The sequence below is a fragment of the Rissa tridactyla genome, chromosome 6 (assembly GCF_028500815.1).
Source record: "Rissa tridactyla isolate bRisTri1 chromosome 6, bRisTri1.patW.cur.20221130, whole genome shotgun sequence".
In the NCBI taxonomy this organism is placed as follows: domain Eukaryota; kingdom Metazoa; phylum Chordata; class Aves; order Charadriiformes; family Laridae; genus Rissa; species Rissa tridactyla.
The window spans coordinates 27,417,931-27,426,389 of record NC_071471.1 but is presented as its reverse complement, the minus strand read 5'-3'; positions in this window follow the sequence as shown (position 1 = coordinate 27,426,389).

Here is an 8,459-nt window from a genome sequence, read left to right as displayed (position 1 = left end):
CTGCTGCTGCTCCTGACGGGAGCTGCTCCAGACCCTCCCCGGCCAGGGGATCGTTTCAGCCCCATTTGTCTTCCTGGCAGTTTTGTTCTTCCTTTCAGCAGTTTTCTTCCTCTGGCTCGGCCGCACGCGTGTAGGGAGCACGTTGTCCAGCCGCCCACCCTTGCAGGCAGCCCCAGGGGACCAGGCACCATGCCGGCCTCCGCGCCTCACTTTCCCGGCTGAGGAAACACATTTCTGAAGCAAATGCTCCCTTTCTGTGTCCAAGTCACTGGTGAAAGAAGATCAGAGCCATCAGTGTCCTCCCCCAGCCCCATGCACGCCCTCCAAGCACAACTGGCCGCCATCCCTGGCTCCAGTCCCTCCCTGTGGCTGCAGCTCCTGGGGGAATTCTCTCTCCTCCTTTTCAAAGAGCATCTTCCCATGGCGCAGCCAGCGCTGCCGTGCATCGCAGGGGACAGCAATCAACTAGTGTTGCCAGGTCTAAAAACGGTGTCTTAAAATAGCAGGTTAGCATGGCAAAACTCTCTAGCCCTGGCTGCCCTTCACTCTTATTTTCCATTTGCACCTCCTCCTTTAACTGCCTTTCTTCTAAAACATGTTGCACACGAGCGAGAGTAATTTAAGGGACAGGCTCACTGTGGTCTGGCATTTCACGGGATTACGGTTTCCTCCCTCCCTATATCTCCCAGAGACAAAGGATTTGGGATCCCTGGCTGCTCCGTGGCCGTGGGAAGGCTGTGGGAGGACGGCTCCAGGTGGGATCTGCCCTGGCTGTCCTGTAAGTGTGTCTCCTGCCAGGGCAGCAAAGGCAAACCCCCAGTTAGCGGGGACGGACCAGGGACTTTGGTGCCTGCTTTCCCCTACTGCAGGCAGCCTCTGCTCATGGCTGTTATCCTTGTGCAGATGTCCAAGGCGGAGGTCACAGACCTCTGCAAGCCTCTGCGTGTCCCAGATTGCCATGTCGGCAGCAGCCGGCCACGGTGCCATGTTCGGCCATGGATCCAAACATGGATGTGTGTGAGCTTCCCCTGGCTGCCAACCACCGGGGAGGGGTTCTTGTGCGCCAAGGGTGCCGGGATGGTCCTCTGCTGTGACCCCCAGACAGATCTGCTCTCCCCATCCTCCAGAGGCCGTTTGCTTTACGATCTGTGAACATCAGGAAGAAATGAAATAGCAATGGAGAATTCCCTTCAGCAAAGCTTTGATGGTGAAAAATGTGCTGTTGGGTTGTCTGTTCCTCAGAATTCGGAGGGGGAAAAAAAAAAAAGACAAGGAAAAGGAGGAGGAAGGAAAGAGAGAAACCATCTGCTTTTTTCAGAAGTTCCTCACCCACACACTCCATCGCCGCTGCTCGGAAAGGCCTTTTCTCCTCTCCACTCCCATGCAATCAGATAGTCCCCAAACTGCCCCTGGGTTAATTGAAACCAGAAGCCGCTGTCACTTCCAAGTGTTGTGAGCACAGGGACCACGAGGAGCTCAGGTGTTTTGGAAAGGATGATGTCAGTAGGGTCTGCGATGAAAGGCTCGCTGACAGCCTGCGAGGCGATGCCGTGGGCATGGCCGCAGGCGGGGGCTTGGCCCCTCCATGGGTACCACCACCCCCGCGCCATCAGCCCCCCACCGCCAGATGCTGTGACCAAGGACCCTGCACCGCCGGCCACCACACAGCCGCCACGGCAAGGCTGGACACGAGCTCAAGGACTTTGCCCCGTCTGCTCCTCCATGCTGTTATTTTTAGGGGAAAAAAAAAATGTTAGGTTTTTTTTAAAGAAAAAAAGGCCAGAGGGAAAAGAGGCTCTGGAGCCCTTCCCGGCAGGGGACAGCCGGTGACAGTGTGTGTGCCCGGCCTGCCTTCGAAGTGCGAGTAGCTAATCTTGTCTCAATAAAACCAGCATCGTGTCAGGGTAATCAGCAGATGTCAACACTTTAATGGCACTGGCAGAGCCCCAGCAAGGTCCGGGGGTTATCCTGGCTGCATTGTATTCCCACGGGAAAGGTAGATAGCAAGCTCCCTCCTTCAGGTACACATCCGATGGCTGTCAGGTGCCGTGGGGCACGCGTAGCACTGCCGGCACCTCCACTGCAGTTCCATCTGGGATATTAATGGGCTCTCTGCTGCCTGCAGCCATCCCTCCTGGGCATCTCGCCTGCCTGCGCCGGGAGAGGACGGGACGGGACACCTCACTCGCCAGCGGGCAGCATAAATCTCAGCTGGCCAGGCGGGGCAGCTCTGTCACCGCAGCGGCTTCAGCGCTGGGTTTATACGCTGACATTTACGACAGGCAAATTGACAGATTACGCTGTGTACACAGATTGTGTAAACTGCTGTCGGGTGCTGTCCCGTGCCCCTCGCCGGGCGCCGTCGGGAGCCTGAGCTTCTCGGTCGGGATGGGGGGAGATGGGGGCGGACCTGCCTGCGCCCCCCATACCCGTCCCCTCTGCCTCGAGGGCAGGCCCGCAGGAGAGTGAAGGAGTGGGGGGGCGAGCATGGTGATTTAAGATGTGAGAAGGTCAAAAGTTTTCTCAAGCGGAGTTGCTATCACGACGCTGAACACTTCATCCCCCTTTTTATCTGCCCCAGTATTTATTGTCCATGAGCAAATACTTGTGTTTTTATAAATTCCTTTGGAGTGAATCACCCTTCTCCTGTTTAAACCAGCAAAGACCACATCAAACAGTATCACTCCATCTAGAATTAATCATTAATTTGAAGTATTTGACAATATTTTGCCAGCATTATTTCTTCCTCTCCCCAATTAATAAAGGTTAAGCCTCGGAACCGACACTTTTGCAGGACACTCAGTGCACGGTGGTGTCACTGGGAGCTCACCAGCCCCAAACTGGCACCCAGGCACCGAAGTGCAGGTCCGGACCCGGCTGTCAGGTGGGTGGAAGTGTCCTTGCACTTGGGGCAGGTCCGGGACCCTCCATCCCGTAGCTGGGGAGCTGATGCACGCAGGGATGGGTGTCAGAAGGCTTTTCGTTCTCGGGGAAGTGCAGAAAAGCTGGTTTGGTCTAGAGAATTGTAAAAGGAGATGGAGCCTTCCTCTGCCTGCTCCCACCGCAGCCTCCGCCAGCAGAGTTTCAAATCAGGCCAAAATCTGATCTCAGATGGATGCATGTGGCTTCTATTCGCTTGAGACAGAATCCAGCCTTTAAATGCCACATTTTGTACTTTGGTTTTGGTTTATGTCTCAGACATGTGTTTTGCTAGGACACTGCATTTCATTTAAAAATTATTTTTGACAAGGCCTTATGGTTCATGAATTCCTGCACGCCGGGTCCTGCATCACGTAGCCCAGATCTGCCGGCCTCTTCCGAGGAACCAAACCAGGGTGGTTTTTCTTCCCCCTCAAAAACAAGCCATGAAATGACCTTGATTCTTCCAATGTCTTTGTGGCAGGGCATTTTCTTGACACTTTTACGCCAATCTATTGCAGCCTTTGGATGGCTGGCAGTCTAGCTTGCTTGGATGCTTTGCTATTTATTAGCATCGTGTCTTGCTTTCGAACAGATGGGTAAAATGCATAAACACACAAAGGCACGTGATGAAGGCAGAATATAGCCTGCTCTTTACAAATAACACACCAGAGACGGAAAGATCAGGCACGGTGAGCTGGCCATGCCGACACCACCCAGGCAGCCTGAATGAATTCCGAGTCTTTGGCATTTCATGAGCACATTTGGCTATTAATCTAGTACTTAAGGAAGTTAAATAGGGACAGGCTCGGGACCTTTTGGCACGGTTCCCGCATTGCAACACTCCGCGAGGTCCCCTCCGGCTCCCCGTGCTGAGAGAAGCTGCTCTCCAGGTGCCTACAGCAGGCACGCTCCGAATCCACACGTGCCTTCAGCTCCGAGGAGAAACCAGGGGCAAGCTCCTGGGCATGCAGCCTCTTCTAGCTCTTTCCTCATCCTCTCCTGCCTGTGGCATCCAGGGTGCTAATGTCACAGGGGACAGGGAAGCCACCACCATGTGCTGCGCTCCTGGCTGCGGCTTGTGCTGCTCAGGAGAGCGATGGAGATGGTGCCGGGAAAGGCACGAGCGTTATTTTCTTGCCCCTCTCCAGCAGTGGGATTGCAAAGGCTGGCTCGCCTATCACCATGGCGAGGGTTGCTGCTTGCCTCGCAGGAAATCACCGCCCAACTCTCCCCAGATTTACGCCCGTTTTACTGTGAGGCAGTAGGAGAGAGAGCAGGACAAAGCCCTCCGTAACAACAGACTGGGCCACTGGGACATCCCCGCAGCGAGCATCCCTGCCCAATCTAGCTTCTGGCATTTCTCCACCGGGTTTATCACTGTATCAGCCACGTGAATACACCTTTTTTATGGCATGAGCCTTTCAGTGGACTTTCTGAAAGACAATGATGTGCCTTTGAAGGTTTGGCTGATCCTGTTTCCTGTATGCTCCTGAGCCTTGTATACATTTAAATCTGACTTGTTAACTTTATAAGGATACTTCAGACTCGTATTGTGCAGAAATTGGCTGGGATCTCAGTATCTCCCTTATTCCCACGTACTTTTTACTTAGAAATGCTTTGTAGTCATGTTATTGCTGTTGGGAGGTTTGGCTTTAACAGCCTCCAATAAAGATATGAGCCTGCAAAAGGGCACCAGTAGCCCAAGATTATTCAATAGCAGGAACCAAAGAGCAGGTGCCTGCTGTTTGCAGGGCCTCTCATTCAGGGCAGTGGCAGCAGGCCCCAGCTCCGGCAGCGGCTCGGCAGCAGGCAGGCAGCAGGCAGGCAGCGGGCAGGCAGCAGGCAGGGCTCCTGACATCCTGCTGTGTGGGACCTGCCTGCCATGGGCACAAAGTCCCGCAGCCTCCGGCCGAGCGAGCGGAGGCTGTTGGGCATGCATGGATGGCCATGGGCTGCAAAAACCCCTTTTGCTGGGTTTTTCTTGGCTGCTTCTCCTGTTTGCATCCTCACCAGACATACTCCCCACTCACCTCCTCAGGTCCTGCCTGTGTTTTCCACCACCCCACAGCCATCCTGCCATCAGCTAACATCGTGGGCGTCCCTGATTTTTGTCTCTATGTTCTCTCTTTGCATTTTGTAGTATTAAAAATTTTTGTTCTTGTGGCGGACTTCAACTTCCCAGATGTCTGCTGGAAATATAACACAGCAGAGAGGGAACAGTCCCGGAGGTTCCTGGAGTGTGTGGAAGACAACTTCCTAACACAGCTGGTGAAGGAACCAACTAGGGGAAGTGCCCTACTGGACCTACTGTTTGTTAACAGAGAAGGTCTTGTGGGGGATGTAAAGGCTGGAGGTCGTCTTGGGCACAGTGACCATGAAATGGTAGAATTTTCAATTCTTGGTGAAGCAAGGCGGGGAGCCAGCAGAACTGCCACCTTGGATTTCCGAAGGGCAAACTTTAGCCTGTTTAGGAGCATCGTCGAGAGTGTCCCTTGGGAGGCAGTTTTGAAGAGCAAAGGTGCCCAGGAAGGCTGGTCATACTTCAAGCAGGTGCTCTTAGATGCACAGGAGAAGGCCATCCCCATGTCTCGAAAAACGAGCCGATGGGGAAGAAGACCAGCCTGGTTAAATAGAGAGCTTTGGCTGGACCTCAGGAAAAAAAGGAAAGCTTACATTCTCTGGAAAAGCGGGTTGGCAACTTATGAGGATTATCAAGATATAACGAAGCTATGTAGGGGGAAAATTAGAAGGGCCAAAGCTCAATTAGAACTCAGCTTGGCCACTGCAGTTAAAGACAATAAGAAGAGATTCTTCCAGTATATCAACAGAAAAAGGAAGACTAGGGAAAATGTAGGCCCACCGATGAATGAGACGGGTGCCCTAGTGGTGGAAGACACAGAGAAGGCAGAGTTACTGAATGCCTTCTTTTCTTTGGTCTTCACTGATAAAGCTGTCTCTCACGAATCCCATACCCTGGAGGCAAGGGGGAAGGTCTGGAGAGAGGAAGATTTTCCCTCAGTTGAGGAGGATCGGGTCAGAGACCACTTGGCCAATCTGGACATTCATAAGTCCATGGGACCTGACAGGATGCACCCGCGAGTGCTGAGAGAGCTGGCAGATGTTATTGCTAGACCACTCTCCATCGTCTTTGAAAGGTCATGGGGAACAGGAGAGGTGCCTGAGGACTGGAGGAAGGCTGACATCACTCCAGTCTTCAAAAAAGGCAAGAAGGAGGACCCAGGGAACTACAGACCGGTTAGTCTCACCTCTGTCCGTGGGAAGGTAATGGAGCGACTCATTCTGGATGTTATCTCCAAACACGTTGAGGAACAGGAAGTTATTGGAAGTGGTCAGCATGGATTTACCAAGGGTAAATCATGCTTGACCAATCTGATAGCTTTCTATGATGCTATAACTGGTTGGCTGGATGAGGGGAGAGCTGTAGATGTCATCTACCTCGACTTTAGCAAGGCTTTTGACACTGTCTCCCATAACATCCTCATTAGGAAGCTGAGGAAGTATGGGCTAGATGAGGTGACAGTGAGGTGGATTGAGAGCTGGCTGTGTGACAGAACTCAGAGGGTTGTGATCAGCGGCATAGAGTCCAGTTGGAGGCCTGTAACGAGTGGTGTCCCTCAGGGGTCAATACCTGGACCAATTTTGTTCAGTACATTCATTAATGACCTGGATGATGGGACAGAGTGTATCCTCAGCAAGTTCACTGATGATACCAAACTGGGAGGGGTGGCTGACACTCCAGAGGGCCGTGCTGCCATCCAGCGTGACCTGGACAGGCTGGAGAGCTGGGCAGAGAAGAACCTAATGAGGTTCAACAAAAGCAAGTGCAAGGTCCTGCACCTGGGGAGGAAGAATGCTAAGCACCAGTATCGGTTAGGGGTGGACCTGTTGGGAAGTAGTTCTGAGGAGAAGGATCTGGGGGTCCTGGTAGACAGTAAATTATCCATGAGCCAACAATGTGCCCTTGTTGCCAAAAAGGCCAATGGAATCCTGGGCTGCATAGGGAAGAGTGTGGCCAGTAGGTCGAGGGAGGTCATTCTCCCCCTCTACTCTGCACTGGTGAGGCCACAACTGGAATACTGCATCCAGTTTTGGGCTCCCCAGTTCAAGAGGGACAGGGAACTGCTGGAGCGAGTCCAGTGAAAGGCAACTAAGATGATTGAGGGACTGGAGCATCTCCCTTATGAGGAAAGGCTGAGAGAGCTGTGACTCTTTAGCCTGGAGAAGAGAACGCTGAGGGGAGACCTTATTATGGCATGTAAGTATCTAAAGGGTGGGTTGAAGGAGGATGGTGCCAGACTCTTTTCAATGGTTCCCAGTGACAGGACGAGGGGCAATGGGCACAAGTTGGAATATAGGAAGTTCCGTTCAAATACATGGAAAAACTTCTTTACGGTGAGGGTGACAGAGCACTGGAACAGGCTGCCCAGGGAGGTTGTGGAGTCCCCTTCTCTGGAGCTTTTCAAGACTCACCTGGATGCAGCCCTGAGTACTGTGCTCTGGGCAATCCTGCTTTAGCAGGGGAGTTGGACTAGATGATCTCTAGAGGTCCCTTCCAACTCTGAAGATTCTGTGATTCTGTGAAAATAGTTAATCTAGTTGAAGATGTCCCTGCTTACTGCAGGGGGGTTGGACTAGATGACCTTTAAAGGTCCCTTCCAACCCAACACATTCTATGATTCTATGATTCCATGATTCCATGATTCTATGATTGCATGTGCATGAACCTAGGTTTGCTGCTCTGCTCCCTGTGTGGCTCCTGGAGTCTTCCTGCCTTCCCCTCTGCTCCCCGGCAGCCTCGGCGCGTTTCTAGCGCAGCTGATGAAAACACTGCCCTTCGTAGCAGGGGAGGAAGGACAAGGCCCTTGAAATCTCATTTCAGGACATTTCATCATTTGGATTACATGTGGAAAATAAATGTCATTTCAGACGACGTTCCAGATTACTTATCAAATAATGATCTGCCTCTTAATGCCCAGACTACTGGAATCTGTGCAAATTAAATGTTGTACTTGCAAATGTATTTATTCATTACGCTTAGCAATTAACTCATGATTTAAGTAATTGAGCTGTAAATTATCCCCTTGTTTATAAAATAACAACGTCCTCTGAGGGATAATATTTTCTATTACAGCAATTAGTAGCACATCAATTCTTGACTAGCATGTAAAAGATCTCCACATTTTCTCCTCTTGCATTAGCTGGTACGAGAAAAACGATTTTCCAGTGCCATCTCCAGCACTGGGGCATGCACACAGCTCTGGACTGGCACACGTGCGTCACCAAAGCAAATGGAGAATGCACAGGAGTCTTCCCAAAATCCTACCCTTTGCCAACGCACGTCAGTGGCCAAGGGGCTAATGGAGGGGCTTGCCTGCAGATCAGCAAGAGAAGGAAGGAGAATAAGGGAGAAAACCAGGCCATCCTGGCACACCCCCTGCTCTGCTGCCAGCGTTTGTAAACTGAGGATTTCAAATCACCACCGACCACATTAGGTCTGACCGCCCCGGGAAGAAAAA